Genomic DNA, 17365 nt, shown 5'->3' with positions numbered 1-17365 from the left:
AGAAGTTCCTACGATCTGTGTGGAAAAGCAGACATGTAACAGTGGTCCCATGGGGCATCCTAGTGCAGCACTCTACAAATTCTGACCCTGTAGGCACAGGAAATCCTGTTCTGCCCTGTGAAGGGTAAATTGAGTTGACGCTTCAGTGGGAAACTGCTCAATATACCAGTGCACAACATGGGGGGTTTGAGGGGTAAGAAAAGAATAAATGAAACAAGATGGGATCGGGAGGGAGAAAAACCATAAGGGACTCTTAATCTCACAAAACAAACTGAGGGTGGGGGTGGGGGGGGCTGTTGGGTTATGGACACTGGGGAGGGTATATGCTATGGTGAGTGCTGTGTAGTGTGTAAAGCTGGCGATTCACAGACCTGTACCCCTGGGGCTAATAACACATTATATGTTAATAAAAAAAATTTTTAAATAAATAAGTAAATACATATACATATATATACACCAGCGCAAAAATGTTCGCTAACCAGGCTGTTTGGGGAGGACTTGTGTGAGCTTTTTGAATTCCAAATTAATACTTTCTTTTAACCCTTTGTCCCTCTGATGTGTCTGAGCTGGAAACATCCAGAAGGCAGCAATGTGGGAAAAGAGACACACGCAAATGGGAAAATTCAGGAGTCGCGGTGGGCTTTTGGAAAAATACAAAACTAGACTTCCTGCTCGTCTTGCCTCTGTTGGGGGTAGGGTGTGGAAATGTGTAGGCAAATTTACACTAGAAAGAGAAAACATTTATGAGAGATTAGGGAACATTTGCTACCAATTATATACTTTCAGTCCTGAAACCAAGCGCTCCATTCACTTAGCAAAATGAAATAGTCAAACCTTTCTTATGATGAGATTTCACATAACATTTGGTATTTTGAATGTAGCCTTTGACATGCTATTTTGTTTGTTTTCTTGTGCTTCCTTCTTGTTTGGGGTGTCAATAGCACCGCGGCCAATGGCAGGCAGCTGATGACCTGGGAAATGCAGCTAAAAGGAAGATTGTAGCCAAGCCTTGAACTTTAGTCCAAATGCTCATCTCTGACACAGACAATGCCAGCCCTTGTGTGGGGAAAGAAAAAAAACAGGGACAGAGCTTTGCATGGGAATGGTAATGACAATATGCCCTAAGCTCCACTTTCTTATTAATGAGGGGTTTGTGCTATGACACCATGGAAGACAACTGTGTATTTACTGAAAACAGGGTCACAGTCATTGTATGGTGCCCTGGAAAAATACAAGATCCTTCTAAAACCCAAAGCCTTTTTTAAATTTAAGGCTTATTATAGGGTGTGAACTTAATCCCTAGATTAGAATAATTTCTTTAGAAATTTTTCATTGTTTATTCTAATGGTCCGGGCCTCTTTGACCCCCTGCGTACTTGACCTTCATCACTCTGCTCCCCACCCTATTGAAACTCCTATTTCCCTTGGTTTTCTCTGCTGCTCTCTTAATGCAGTCTTTTTCTCTTCCTGACACTCTACATGGCACTTAGGCAATGTTTGTCTTCGAGGACTCTCTCGTATTGCTCTGCACCATTTTTCCTATAGAGCTATTTCTCTTCCACTCTAAGTCATTACAGAACCTCTATTCCAAACCTTGTGCCGCCTCCAGAGCTCCCATCTCTTGTTTTTGATTGCCTGAACATCTTGCCTCTACTGCAAATGAACCTTGATTTTAAACCCAATGTATTTCTCTTCCCTCCATCCAACCGAAAATGGGGTCCTTCTGATTTTTAAAATTTAATTTTTGTTTTCATCAGTGTTGTCCATAAAGAGCCAAATAATTTTACTTTGTAAACTGGCAGGTCCCTGCCTCTCCATTTCCTTCTCCCTAAAGGCAAACGCTTTCAATCCTTTTACTCTATATTTTGGTGTTTCTTCCTTATCACAAAATAAACTGCCTATGTCGCTGCCTCTTGCATTTTTCCACTTGAGGCTTCGTAAATCTTACCATCACTACCACACACGGTGTCTGTGAGGCGTCCTGCCCGAAAAGTTAAATCATGATTGTGGTCAAATCAATTTACAACAATTTCTTTTGACTATGTAACTTCATACTGCAGAGTTTTGAGAGAGAGAGAGAGAGAGAGAGAGCAAGCAGCAGTGGGGGGGGGCGTGGAGAGGGAAAAGCAGACTCACCGCTGAGCAAGGAGTCCCATGCCAGGATTCGATCCTGGGACTCGGGGATCAGGGTAGATGACCTGAGCTTAGGGTAGATGCTTAACCGACTAAGCCACCCGGGCACCCCATAATGTATTTTTAAGACTCCTTTTCCTATCTTCTAAACCATTGTTTCCCCTGAAGTTAATAATTATCTTGGTTTTTCATTTGCTTGGTTGTCTTAATTAATTACCACAAATTAAACCGCAAACTCTTCACCAGGAGAGCAGGTATCTTCTCGTCAGAGCCCCCACTTTAATCCCAATTTCATAATTTTATCTCGTGGAAACATCTCTGCAGGAGTCTTCTCAATGTCTTCATCCGGAATGGGCTGCCCTCCAGGCCTGCCATGTGGCTCCCAGCATGGAGTTTCCCTTGACCATCAACCTGGGATCCCCTTCCCTTCTCCTGACTTGGGGTCTACGTTTTCCAGATCCTCTAACTTCCTGTTTCGTGGCACATTTCTTCCTTTCTCTAGAGCACATTCTTCAAGAAGTTCCTGAGAAAGAGAAAGTGGTAGGTAACCTTCGTGGGGCTTCGCATATCTGAGAAAGTATCATTATTCTACTCTAACTCTGTTTTGTTCTTGTTCCTTCCTTCCTTCCTTCATTCCTGTTTATCCCAAGTTATAATTCGTTGTTTGGCCAGCTACTGAACGCTGAGTTTCCCTTTAGAAACGTGAAGGCATTACTCCATTGTCTGCAGCTTTGCTCCTGAGAAGTCTGAAGCCATTCTGATCCCTTAGACTTTGATGTCACTTTTTCCCCACTACAGAACTTTCAAGTGTTTTTTTTTTTTTCCCCATCCCTTTGTCCTTAATGTTCTGAAGTCTCATGATGGTCCACCTTGATCTAGATCTATTTTTTTCTATCTACTATGCTGGGTCCTGGATGAACCCCGTGATCAGGAAATTTATGTTCTTTCATTCTAGAAAATTATCTTTTATGATTAATTTCTATTTCCTAGTATTTGGATATCAATGCTTCTCTAACTTTCTTCTTTGTTTTTCTATGATTTCCTCAACTTTTCTCCCAAGCTTTCTTTCAAAATTTTCATTTCTTTTGTCCTATTTTAAAGTAAAAAAGCTCTTTCTTGTTTGCTGTTTCTTTTTTATACCTTCTTGTTCTTGTGTCATCTTCTCTGATGACACCGATAAGTTATTTTTAAAAGTCTGTTTCCTTCAAGTTGCTTCCCCCCCCCCACTTCCATTTTCTTAGGTTTGATTCTCAGCTGTGGGTTCCTTTGCCTGTGTACGCCGTTCCTCGATGGTGGGCTTTGCGGCAGAGCAACACGGCTGGGCATCCGTGGGTGTTTTGGGGGAGGTTTTCTGGTCACCCCTGAGAAGGATCTTTCATGAAGCTAAGTTTGGCCCCAGGGCAGGGCCACTGGAAGCCTAGGCCAGGCTTTATGAGAATCAGGGGATGGTGGCTTCTCCGGGAGGCAGCTCTGAAGGAGCAGGGCTCAGTGATCAGATGGTACCTTCTGGAGAACGAGGAAGAGGTGCACCTTCCTCTGGGCAGAGTCTACACCAGGGCACATGGCTGGTGCATGAAGCCCAAGCTGGATTTCAGGCTTGGTTGCCCCTTCTGTCAGGTGCCCTGTGCAGAGTATGGTGCACTGTATGGGACAGTTTGGGGTCTAGAGGCAAAGCGGAGGGCAAAATCTGGGACACTGTGTACAGTTTCACTTTAATCCCAATTTCAATCATGCTTAGTGTTCCACATATCCAGAACTCTCTATTTTATCTACTATTTACAGGGAATAAATGCTGAGGAATAATAGTTCCACTGAAGGGGAAGGGCACAGGAGATCTAACGCCATCATTGCTTCCTCAATAGACTAGAAGCCTCTTTTTTAAATCCCACATTTGTTCCTTCTGGGAAGAGCTCATGTCACCAGTTCTTGTGGCTTTAGGAAGCTCTTCATGGCAACGTATGTTGCTTCTCAGCTCCCACCCTCCACCCTGCTGCTGGTTTAGAGTTCAGTTTCTTAGTTCAGCTAACTCAGTTATCAACTCATCCCTTAGGTTTTCAGCTTCCAAATTTTATTGCTTCGCTTTTTCCTACTATCTATCTATCTATCTATCTATCTATCTATCTATCATTTATCTTTTTAAAGGTTCATTTATTCATTCTGGAGGGGGTGAGGGGCAAAGGGAGAGGGAGAGAGAGAATCTCAAACAGACTTTCCACTTGGGGCTCGAGTCATGTCAGACCCTGAGATCATGACCTGAGCCGAAAGCAAGGTTAGACCTCTGACTGAGCCATCCAGGCGCCCCACTATCTATGTATATTTATCTATCATCATTTTTTACTTATTATTTATTTATTTTTTTTAAGATTTTATTTACTTATTTGACAGAGATCACAAGTAGGCAGAGAGGCAGGCAAAGAGAGAGATGGGGAAGCAGGCTCCCTGCTGAGCAGAGAGCCTGATGCGGGGCTCGAGCCCAGGACCCTGGGATCATGAACCGAGCCGACGGCAGAGGCCTCGACCCACCAAGCCACCCAGGCGCCCCTATCATCATTTTTTAAAGTCCACTATGATTTTAGTGGGATTTCTTGAGAGATCAGAGTTAAATAAGTATTTTTAGTTGGCTCTCTTTTGCCAGAAATTATCTTGTTTGAATATGTTGTATATAAGGTGATTTTATGACTTTTTTTTTCCTTGATAGTTTCTTCCTTAAATTTGTCCTTTTCCATTTCTTCTTGGTCTTTTCATGCTCTCTGCCCAGGCTGAGCACGTCATAACCAGTTTCTGGAGTAAAGGTTCATGTGGATGTTTGTACTGATAGACAGAGGCACTGTACTCTTAAATCACGCTGCCCATAGTCCACGTAGACAATGTAGTTTTCCTACACGTATGGACTACCTGGTCAGTTTGCTCACTTTTGTGCTGTCCTTGAACGACTTGGACTTTGTCACCCTTTGAGATGGGCATGGAAAAACCATTGTACTTCCCTATTAGCACACTGGAAACAGAAGACATCCTCTAGCTACAAATGAGTACAGGGGCATTGATGTGCTCTTGATGGCTTTTGCTGAGAAGCCCCAAAGGGCCCATACTTTATTTTGGGCACAAGCAGGAAGACTTCTGATTTTTCCCTCAGTGAACTTGGTTACCAAGCATGACAAACAGAACCAAGGGATTGTAGACTTTTATACATGAGAGAGTGAACTCCAGAGAGGTAAGTGTCACACCGTAAATCAGCTCTATGCTCTGTTGAGCTCCTTGCCCTTGGCACGACTCACCTAGTCCCCCAGGACTCGGCATCAGCTCATTTCTCCTCTAGGCAGACTTTTTTTTATAACAGCCCTGCTCTTACAGCTGATTCAGGGATCGTGACCAGAGGGTACCAATACCACTTGTGCTTACCTCTGTTAGTGAGGAGAACATCTCTTCCCCGGACAATGTGGGTCAGTTCTTATTCGTTGGCTCCCTTGGGATGAGATAACATCCTTCTGCTGAAACATCCTTCTTTCAAACAGTTACATTACTGCACAGCTGGCGAGGGGGCCACACACACAATCACTCTGATTGAGCTTGGTTCATTTTCGGGTCTCAGTAGCAGTATATTTCCATCTTAGTATAGGCTGTTTCTGCAAATTTCAATGATTCTTTATTTTCAGAGACTTTGTCCTCAAAGTTTGTGAGCGAGAGCCCTTATTCAGAACCACCTATATCCTGGTGATGTCATTTACCTACCTCCTCCCAGACTTGTTGGGAGAATCAGGTGAGATGCTGTACATGAAAATGCTTAGTTGATAGGAATGTGCTATAAGGGCACGCAGCGTTATTGGGAATACATCCTATTCTTGTTTGTAGCCCAGACTGAAAAAAAAATTAGATGGAATAGAAAATGAGCTTTAATCTGGAAAAAGAGTTCTATAATTGACCTTTAGATATAAATTTAATGTGAGCTGACTTAGTATGTAGATGAAAAAACAACAGCTGACGAACCATGAGAGACTGTGGACTCTGAGAAACAATCTGAGGGTTTTGGAGGGGAGGGGGGTGGGGGTTGGGTGGGCCTGGTGGTGGGTAGTATGGAGGGCACGTATTGCATGGAGCACTGGGTGTGGTACATAAACAATGAATTCTGAAACACTGAAAAGAAATTAAAAAATAAATAAAAAATTTTTTAAAAGCTGGAGTTTTGTTAGTTATTCTTTCCTTCTTCCATTTTTTTTTAGAGTGGGTTTAAGATTTTTCATTTAAAAATGTCTGTCCCCCGATATTAATAAATAAATCAAGCTTGTTTGTGTTTGGTCCTATGTAGAAATTATGTTCATTTTGCAATGATAATTTAAAATAATACTGAAGTAAAGTCAGATACTGTAAAATCCTCTGATAATTATTTTTGAAATTCTAGTGGTTCTCTCTCCCTGAGTCTTTTATTTTATTTATTTGATTTATTTATTATCTACCTATCTATTTATTTTAGAGAGAGAAAGCACACAAACTGGGAGAGAAGGAGAGAAGGAAAGAATTTCAAGCTGACTCCATGCTGAGTGTGGAGCCCAACGTAGGTCTTGATCCCAAGACCCTGAGATCATGACTTGAGCTGAAATCAAGAGTCAGATGCCTAACCAGCTAAGCCACCCAGGTGTCCCTCTCCCTGAGTCTTTTAACACTGGATTATGAGTCTCCAACCTCTCCAACCCTTTAAAAAAAATGTAAACACATTAACTAAAATTTGTTTTTTTCTCTCCCTATGTTTTGCTATCACTATTAATTAGAAATCTTATCAATCAAATTTGATTAATAGTATTTAAGTATTTACTTTTGAGAAGGGGAAATATACAGGTGAGATTTTCATGCTATTATCCTTCAGTTCACTTTGCCTGATTCATGTCTAACATGAATTGATTTCACAGTTAGGTTTTTACATGTTCGGGCACCAGAGGAAGAGGAGGTCATAATTCTAGAAGATGTATGTTAATATGGAACTGTCAACTTTCAGAATACAAAAAAGGCATAATTAGAAAATGATTGTTCATTCTTTGAAATATTCTGGGGGCAAAAAGCCCTCTTCTAATGGTCAGATTTTGAGTTTTCTCTCTTTTTTTTTTTTTAAGATTTTTATTTATTTATTTGACAGACAGAGATGACAAGTAGGCAGAGAGGCAGGCGGGAGGCGGGGGAGGCAAAGAGTTTTCTCTATTTTTAAAAAAAATTTAACAACTGTATTTATCACATTCCAACCCCATGGAATAGGCAGCTAGCTACTTCCTTCTCCTTCCTTCCCTCCTACCTTCCCATCTCCATCTCTCTCTCAATTATGGAATGAGTGATTTTAAACAATAGGACTGAATTCCAGTTGAGAAGTTGATTCCTACTGGGGAGTTGGGCACACAGTTTTATAGGAGCAGTGCTTTGTTGGCAGAGGGCATTTTCCCTTCCAAAGCTGTAAGATCCCAGAGTGGAGGGTATGTGGATGATGTGGTCATCACCATATACTTCATACTTACCAAACTGCCTGGCACATAGTAGATGCTCACTCAGATTTGCCTGAATGAGTTAATCTAGGTAGCTGGTAGCGTGGCAATTGTCCCAAATCAATACATGCAACTTGTTTTGAGTCTGGATCTGTAGGTTCACATGGAGCTCAAACAAGGAGGGACATGCCCTGGTCTACGTGCTTTTGCACAGAACATTTCTCTTTTAGGAAAAATGTAGAAATTACAATTCATGGACAAAATTGCAAGGAGAATGGCATTCTACTTTGTCTTCAGATTTTGCTGCCTGTTTGGACACTGTCTCTAGATATTCCACTCAGCCTGCCTTCCCCTTATCCTGGGCCTGCCTTACCCAACACTCCACCTGCCTGCCCAGAGTCCTATGTAATTAAAGTGTTAATTAAGTCCAATATTTTGACATAACCTTTTATTAAAGGATTATGCATAAAGTACTCATATCACACAGATCTATGGGAAAATGTAGTGGCTTTATGATCTTTCTATCACTTGATATTGTCACTCTTAATTTTAGCCGTTCTTAGGTATGTAGGTTTGATTCACATTTTTCTGATGAGCCATCCCGCTGGGCACCTTTTCACACGCCTGTTGACTTTTTTTGGTTATCTTCTTTTGAGAAGTGCCTGATTAAGTGCTCAGTTTTTTTTGCCCCCCAACCTTTTTTTTGAAAGGACTTTTTCTTATTGATTTGTAGGTGATCTTTTCATATTCTGAATATAAATCCTTTGTCTTCCCCAAGGTCTGTGGTTTGTATTCTCACTCTCTTGATGATGCCTTTGGATGAGCAGAAGTTCTTTGGTGTTTTAAAAGCTTTGCCTATCACAAGGTCATTTTCAGAAGTTGTGTTATTTTAACTTTCATATTTAGATCTAAGATCTACCTCAGATTCATTTTTTTTGGTATGGCATTTTAATTATAGCCTAAGAATAATGAGCTCTCTGTCTTCCTCAAAGACCTTTGTCCTCACATCTATTACTTTATCTGAATGTGGTCATTTCAACTCAGGCTACATTACTGGAGAAGCTGTGGAGATGTCCTGAGGAAGGGGAGCCTGTTCTTCTCAAGTCCTATCTCTTAACTGTCCGCTCTGGCTTTGTCCACTTATGTTCTAGGGCAATCCTTGTTCACAAGCATGAGGCCACTGTGCAAAACTTATAACTTGTTTAACAGTTGGGGCAAGATCCCAAACTAGATTTTCTGCTCCAAAGTAAAAATGCACCCAAATTAAACAGGCAAGGAAGACTTTATTTAAGGTTAATGTAATAAGGGGAGAGAGACCAGAACTCAGCCTGAACTCAACTCCACTGAAACTGGGGGCAGGAGAGTTTTTAAGGGCTGAGGTGAGCAAGTGAGAGACTACGGGAAGATGCCAGGCCATTTATGCTTACGAGCTGCATTTTCCAATGGGACAATACATTTCCTACATTTTTATGATAGGAGGTTATTTTGCAACTTGGAGCAAGACCCCTGCTGAAGTTAGGCTCTTAGTTTCCCGTAGGGACTGAGAGACAGCTCTGCTATCTCCTTCGATGGCATTTCAAAGCGGTGGCTCCCAGGTCCTTGAGAAAACCATTTCTGGGTTGAAAAACTGGCAAGAGGCTTAAAAAAAAGATTTACATACATCTTGGAAGAGTAGAAAAGCCATAGTTATGAATGTTCTAAAGAAAAGCTCTAAGTAAAGAGAGGTCAGGAGCCTGCAGTCAGGAAGAAGCCCGTCTAAAGCAGAAATCTCAAGGTTGTCTTGGTCACCTTCTCAGCAACCTGGGGAAGATACTATCAATAAATGTAGACTAGAGTCACCACCTGCTCCCCAGGCCAACTACTTTATCTGCCTACAAATTGGGTGGGCTCTGCAAGCCCACCGCCTGGCCAGGGAGCTGGTCTGGGAGCTGATGGTTATCAGGACTGTGGGAGGGCAGCAGAGCGGCTAGTCCCTCCAGATGCTGGGTGTGAGCTTGACACCTGCTTCCTGAGGCGCAGAAGAAAAGAACCTCTGCTTCTCTTTGGTTCAGCACCGGAGGCCATTGGCCAGATGTGTTTGCCTGGACTAAAGTGGGGGGGGGCGCGGGGGTTGGTGTGCTCCTTGGGCAGCACGGTGGGGGTCTGAGTCCTCCTCCAAAGCCCCGCCTCCTCACCTGGGCTTGTCTGGTAAGGATCTATGCAGGGAAGGGAAGCAGTAAGGCTAAAACGAATCAATGAGAATCAATGAGGGGAAGCAAGAGAGACTGGGTTGTTCCATGAGCCTGGCATGAGCCACACGGTAGGGCTGGGGTTTTGCCTGGCCTGGAGAAGATGAGGGTAACTTACACTCTGGGCCAGCTTCGTCCAACCCCAGAGGATCCAGTTATGGATGGTTTACCTTTGCATTACTTACTTACTTTAAACCAGAATATGGGGGGGGGGGACCCAACAAACCCCAGATACCCAAACACCTGTGGGGTTTCTAGGAGGGACTGAAACAAAACTGTCTCATTTGACTGTCAAAGGGGAGGATGGTGGTGGGGGAGGGGCGGGAGGAAGGACCTGGCTGAGCCGGCTTGTGCTCCGCTGTCAATGAAAAGCCTTTTCCTGGGGCTCATTTTTGAATCACGTTCATTAGCTTGGCCCAGCCACCTGGGTCCAGTCCTCATTTTATTTTTAAGTATCGTTTTTTAACATAACAATCCAGAGGAGTGGTGAGCAATTTTTTAAAAGAAACAATAGCAACAAATGAAAACCCAACCACCCTCTGGCATTGAGGGAGCCGTTGGGGCCCTGCATGACCCAAGCACTAGGGGAAAGGCCACCGCATTTGTAACCCTAGTCGTGGTGTCAGAGAGCTTGGGTTTCCATTCTTGCTTTGCCCCTTACTAGCCGCTTGAGCTGAGAAAAGATTAAATTTCTGCACTATTCTTTACAATGGGGATTATATATAACTCTCACAAGGGTTAAAGGGGTGAGAAATATCTATGGATAGGCCTGGCAGTGACCCTGGTGTAGGGCTGCCAGATAAAACACAGGACACCCAGTAACGTCAAATCTCGGATAAGCAATGAATACTTTTTCATACAAGTACGTCCAAATAGTGCTATTACTGGGCGTCCCGTGTTTTTATTTGCTAAATCTGGCACTTGAGAGATACTTCCTCACTTCTGCCTCTTTGTAAGCTCATCTAAAGAGGATTTTGGACATGGCCTGATAGAGATGTGGCTAAGTTGTGGTTGAAGGATGGGGAGATAAGGAAAGATAACTGTAGCAAAAGAAGCTATAACCATATTCTTACTTCCATGAGGAAGAATAGTACAAGAAAATAGCATAAAAATACTGAGGGCCAGCATAGTGTCCTTCATTTACTCTTTATGGAGCTCTTAAATAAATCATGGTTCATCAAAATGATGCTTTTTTTTTTTTAAGAGAGAGCAAGGGAGTGCCTACAAGCAGGGGGAGGGGCAGAGGAAGAGAGAGAGAAGCAGACTCCCTGCTGAGCAAGGATCCTGATGGGGCTCAACCCCAGGACCCTGGGACCATGCTTAACCGACTGAGCCACCCAGGCATTCCCAAAATAATGCATTTTTATTTAAAAATAAAAAATTATGTTTAGGGTGAGTTTTTTTTAGTAACATGGAGAAGTGTTTATGGAATAGTTTTGAGTGAGAGGAGCAGGTTAAAAAATTGTAGCTACTTTATGATCTCTACTACATTAAAATGCATTTAAAAATCTGAGAAGAAATATGTGAAAATAAGTAGGAGTCACTGGATTTTTTTGTTCATCTTTGCATCATTAGTGTCTTCAGTATTGTCCAGACTTTCTATAATAAACTTATTACTCTTAGAATGAATATTTAAAGTTCTCTCTTAAGTTAAATTAGATTTACAGTTTATTGTTTTAAATTATAAATAAAATTCTAAATGAAATAAATGATGGGAAATTTTAAACTCTTGATTGTAGACAAAATGTAGAAGTTCAGATTATAATGAAAACCAGTTGAATTTTTTTTAAGATTTATTTATTTTAAAGACAGGGAGAGGGTGCAAGCAGGGGTGGGGAGAGGGGTGGAGGGAGAGGGAGAGAATCTCAAGCAGACTCCCCACTGTGTGGGGAGCCCAACACGGGGCTTGATCCCATGACCCTGAGACCATGACCTAAACCAAAATCAAGAGTCAGATGCTTAACTGACTGAACCACCCAGGCCCCCTGATACAGTTGATTTTTTTAAAAAGACCTTTGTTATGAAGCATAATATAAACAGGAGAGAATACAAAACACAAATGTACAAGTGAAACACATTTTCTAAAAAGAGGGACCCAGGTAACCACCCAGGTCAAGACAGCAGTGTCAGCATCCTGGAAGCCACCTCAGGCCCCTTTCCACTTGCTTCCCCCCTAGTGGTTTGTGTTATTCACTTCCTTTTCCTTTTGTTCCAGTTTTACCACCTAAATTGCATCCCTAAAAATATAGGTACGTAGATAGATAGATAGATAGATAGATAGATTGATTGATTGATTTAGCTTATTCTTGAACTTGGTATAAATGGAATCAATGATAAACATTCTGTTGGGTCTGGCTCCTTTCATTCAACATGCTAAGATTCATTCATGTTGCCTAGCATTGCGATCCTGTATTCACATTGTGGCTGTGTTGGTATTTCAGTGTAGACTATACTACCACTGACTTACCCATTCTACTGTTGACGGACATGTGGGTTGATTCCATCTGGCTTTGCTAACTGCAACTCCTATTGATATCCTTGCCTGTGTCTCCTGGTCCACGTGTGCCCACGGGCTGACGTTCTGTGCCCTCACCTGAATTTGTGCTGAGATTTCTACCCATCTGTGACTATAAAAGGAAAACTGATAAGGACCCTGGAGTTTGGGAATCAGAAGCTGTAGAGCTTGTTGTCATGGATTGGTTCCTATTCGTGACAAATTCAGATTTCGAAGGATTGAAAACCCAGCAGTTTTCTTAAATGTCAGAATAAACCCGCTGTTATTTTAAATGCATTAGAAACTCTTTCAAATGGCAAGGATTAGTCTTAAAATGCTCCCCTCCTCCAAGTGAATAGCAACTAAATGTGAAGGTCTCCACGTTTTGACTAACAAAAACACTTGCCAGTACTCCAAATTAGACACTTTTCTTTTTAGACAGAATCAGAAATATTTTTTTGAGCCACAAGAGGTTTTAGAGACACTCTCTGGTTGAGTCCCTTTGTTTCCTAAATCAGTAACTGAAACCTCCTTGAGGTCAAATGTCTTTCCAATGTCACACTTAACTAGTTAGTATAGAACCAGGACTAGAAAGAGGACTTCTGACTTCCAACCTTTTTTTTTTTTATATATATTTAATTTATTTATTTGACAGAGAGCAGGAGCACTCAAGCAGGGGGAACAGCAGAGGGAGAGGGAGAAGCAGACTCCCTGCTGAGCAGGGAGCCCAACTGGGGGCTCGAACCCAGGACCCCAGGGTCACAACCCAAGCTGAAGGCAGTCGCCCAACCAACTGAGCCACCCAGGTGCCCCAAGACTTAATGAATTTTTAAATGAAAGAGTAAAAGGTTGATATCCCTAGTTTGGTTAGTAATTTTTTTGGGTGGTGGGATTTTACAAATCCCTGAAATCTAGAAATCTGATAAATTTCACATAGTCACTCCTGACTTGTGGCTGTGTTGTTATTTTCCTGAGGAGTGCTACAAAGCACTTAGTATACTGAGTGTCCCTGCCCAAAATTCACATCTACTTGGTTCCTGAGAAAGTAACCATATTTAGAAATAGGATCTTTGCAGATGCAATCAAGTTAAGGTAAGATCATAATAGCTTAGAGTGGGTCCTGAGCCAGTGACTGGCATCCTTACAAGAAGAGGAGTTGGGACACAGCGTGCGATGACAGATGCCAGAAAACAGAGACTGAAGCATGTACCTCCAAGCCAAGGAATGTTGCAACCACCAGATGATGGACAAGGCAAGAAAGTGTATCCCCAGAGCCTTCAGAGGGAGCATGGTCCTGGGGACCCCTTGATTTGGGACTTCCAGCCTCCCGAACTGTGAGAGAATAAATTTCTGTTGTTTCACGCCGTCTAGTTCATCGTCCTTTGTTATGACAGCACTAAGAAACAACTGTATCTAGGAGTCCAGACCAGTGGATGTGATGGGAAGTGGAGGGGAAAAGGGTAAGATTTCTAGGATTTGACTGTGTCTCCAAATCATTCTGTTTGGGGGCACAAAAGTAGACTACCCATGCTACTTCTTTGGGGTATAATTAAATACCATAAATATAGGAGGATTATTATCTGGGGACTACTTGTCTATTTTTACTCACTGAAGATTCAGGAGAAATGCTTTGAGATGATTTTGGAAGGATTTTTGTTGGAAAAAGATCTTAGGCACTTGGGACAGAGTAGAACCCAAAATGAGTTTCTAAAATGCTGAGTGTAAATCAGTTTTTAAAATGAAAATATTTTAAATATAGGAATATTATAAGGGCCCAGTACTTAAAGCAATTGTATAATGAGTTCATATATAAGAGAAAGAATATAGAATATTTGGGGAAGAAATATTTATACCCTAATACGTAACCAATATATCCAGATCGCCATATTTCCCATTTGCCTAAAATAAGAACCGTCTATATAAAAGAAAAGAGGAGGTCAGTTTTAACTAAAGATTTAAAAAGATTGATAAAGTTGTTTACAAGCTTCCTTAGGGCAGATATTTTTGTCTATACAATTTACTGGGGGTAAATGGTGCCTACACACAAACTTTCAATAAATACTGTTGAATAAATGCCCCAGGTGATTTCCACTGAATGAATGTCCCAGGTAATTTACATTGTTACTGCAAGAGGTGGGATTACAAGGTCTCTATTTCTTGGTCTAATACTTATTGTTGTGACGTAATATAATATATCTGTTTATTTCTATGAGGCAGGATGTGAGAAATGAAAAGACAAAGAATCATGGGATTTAAAAAGGTGCACTAAAATCTGAAAAGCTCTCAAGTGTATTTATAAAGTGGACTACCTGAAATGAGTGGCAATCTGAGCTCTTGCTAGAGTTCAAATGGTAAGTATTGTGAGGGAGGGGTAAAGGTTTCAAAAGAACAGAAGGTATCTTCCTGCTAGTGAGAAGGGAACATACAAATTCAGTTTAGCCACCTGGGGCTCATTTAGTGCACTAGAGCAGTAATTTGCTAAACGGGTCCCTCACAGTAAAAAAGAATGAGTAAATAGTGAGCAATTTAGGCATGGTAAACCACTAGTAGCTCAAGGGATATAAGAACGTGAAACTATAATTAGATCCTATGTTCATAATGTACTAACTAAATGTATTACATTTTATATTGCATCTTTCTGAGTTTATTTCTGGACACAGCTGAGCCCTTAACAATTCGGACTAAAACCATCCCAGCTATCAATTCATGCTTCCATTAAAATGCCAACTGCTTATATTAGAAAAAAATTCCAGAGATGGTTTCTTTTATCTTGGATCTAAGGATGCAAACAGGATTAACCTAGATGCAAAACACAGCAAGTCAGTTATAAATCACACAGCATAAAATAAACTGTAGCAGTAAATTGAAAATTATGTTCTCTTTTTCTTTACGTAGCTGTGAAAATATTTTAACAAGTTGGCATCAGGGTTTGCAACTTTTACATCTGTTGTTTCTTTTCAGGATTATCTTTTAGCATTTTAAGATGTGATTCTTTGGAGTGTGTGGCTAGTCGGATTGTACATTTGGAACACTTTAAAAGGTAGGGGGCATTTATGAGTTACATGGTTTCAGGATACTGGCCTATTCCCCACTCTACTTTCAGTAGAAGCTACTCTTTCATGGGTTCTGGAAAACATTTGCCCTTTACTGAAATCCTTTTCTTACTCAGAGAAATGATATAGCATGGGTTGGCTCAGATCGTCTGGGTGATGTTCCAGATACTAGCAAGTTCTAAGCACAGGTTTCATTGCCCTTATCTATCTATGTCTTTTATTTCAGCTGTGAGGTTCCAGTTGATCTAGTGGTAAGGGGACTGTATTCTTTACAAATTCACCTTTCCTTTCTTCCTCTCCCTCACCCCCATGTTTAGTAACTTTATTGAAGTTTTGGAGATGGAACGGGGGATGGATCATAGTGGGCACCCTTGTTCTGCTCTTCCCTCAACTCTGATTATTGTGATTCTGGGTGCAAGGGAATATGGCATCTTCCAGACTATGGACACTGTGCCTGAAATAGTTCATCTCTGTAGAAATTATATTCTACATTTTTTCTCCCCACCCTGTCCCCAACACAGGATTTTTTGTTTGGTTTTGTTTTTTAGGCTGGAATGTATTTCCTTTCTTCTTTATGCTGAGATACTTTAACATTAACAGTACTCATTATGGCCCCCTCCTCCCAATTCAGTGATTCCTCATACCAAGTCGGGCAGGTGTGTATAAGATCTCCCAGCCCCTCCCACCTCCAGTATTTTGGATACTAAATTTTCTGAGTATGTTATTTCTTTACATTTTTTTTCCCCTTGGAGGAGGTGTTTTGGTTTTAAGTACCTTCAAAGAGTAAATAAAATTCCTAGAGGATAAAAAGGCAGAGAGAGGGTGATTGTATAAAGCTGAATGATGGGAACCAGAGCTAGATTAAGTATAGCACTACAATTTCTTAGGATGCGAATGGACATTAGGCCAATGGTATTTATGATTAGAACAAAATTTCCCTGAGTTTGTTACATTAACTAAAGAAATATAACTCGAGGGGTGCCTGGGTGGCTCAGTGGGTTAAAGCCTCTCTGCCTTTGGCTCAGGTCATGATCCCAGGGTCCTGGGAAAATTGGGCTCTCTGCTCAGCAGGGAGCCTGCTTCCCCCCACCCCACCCCTGCCCCCGCCTGCCTTTCTGCCTACTTGTGATCTCTATCTGTCAAATAAATAAATAAAATCTTAAAAAAATATATATACCTCTAGAAGGGAGCTATAAGCTATAAGCCATATTTCTTAAATAGCAAAAGTTAAACACATTTGTAGGAAATCAACTAAGGTACTAATGAATAGAGGTTAAACAGTCCATATTTTAGGATTGAAATTTAACATGCTCTTTGTTTTTTAATCTAGTTTAAGAAAGGCTCAATTAAAATACCATTCTTTTCCTTCTAGAATGAAGAGTTTGTGTTAGGAGCTATTCAAGGCAACATACAGATTAGTGTAGTTGAAATTTATCTTTAATATCATTACCTCTTTTCTGCCTCTTTACTTTCTTTCAGAGACAGATCCTTCAGCAACTACCCAGTTTTACTAGTTACAGAAAATTTCATCCAAATCTAGTCTCTACTGTTTGACTTCCCGGAGGAGGTCAGTTCCCCTTGTTTTATTTTTGTTTCTTCTCATGGCACCTTGTCATTTCCCCCCTTCTACATCCCTCTCACTTGCTGAGTGTCTTTCTTTATAACCTATAAGCTCTATGAAGGCAAGGACAGTATCTGATTTATTCAATTGCTTACCACAGTGACTGCTGTATAATATGTTTATGATTATTTGTTAAATTAATTGACGTGACTGTCTTATCTCTTGGGAGAATTTGCATTCTCCCTAATTTTAAAAATGGAACTCTGGGGGCGCCTGGGTGGCTCAGTGGGTTAAAGCCTCTGCCTTCAGCTCAGGTCATGATCCCAGGGTCCTGGGATCGAGCCCCGCATCAGGCTCTCTGCTCCGCAGGGAGCCTGCTTCCTCCTCTCTCTCTGCCTGTCTCTCTGCCTACTTGTGATCTCTGTCTGTCAAATA

Source organism: Lontra canadensis, unplaced genomic scaffold (genome assembly GCF_010015895.1).
Source record: "Lontra canadensis isolate GAN:19392208 unplaced genomic scaffold, GSC_riverotter_1.0 scaffold44, whole genome shotgun sequence".
In the NCBI taxonomy this organism is placed as follows: Eukaryota; Metazoa; Chordata; class Mammalia; order Carnivora; family Mustelidae; genus Lontra; species Lontra canadensis.
This window is presented reverse-complemented; position numbering follows the sequence as displayed.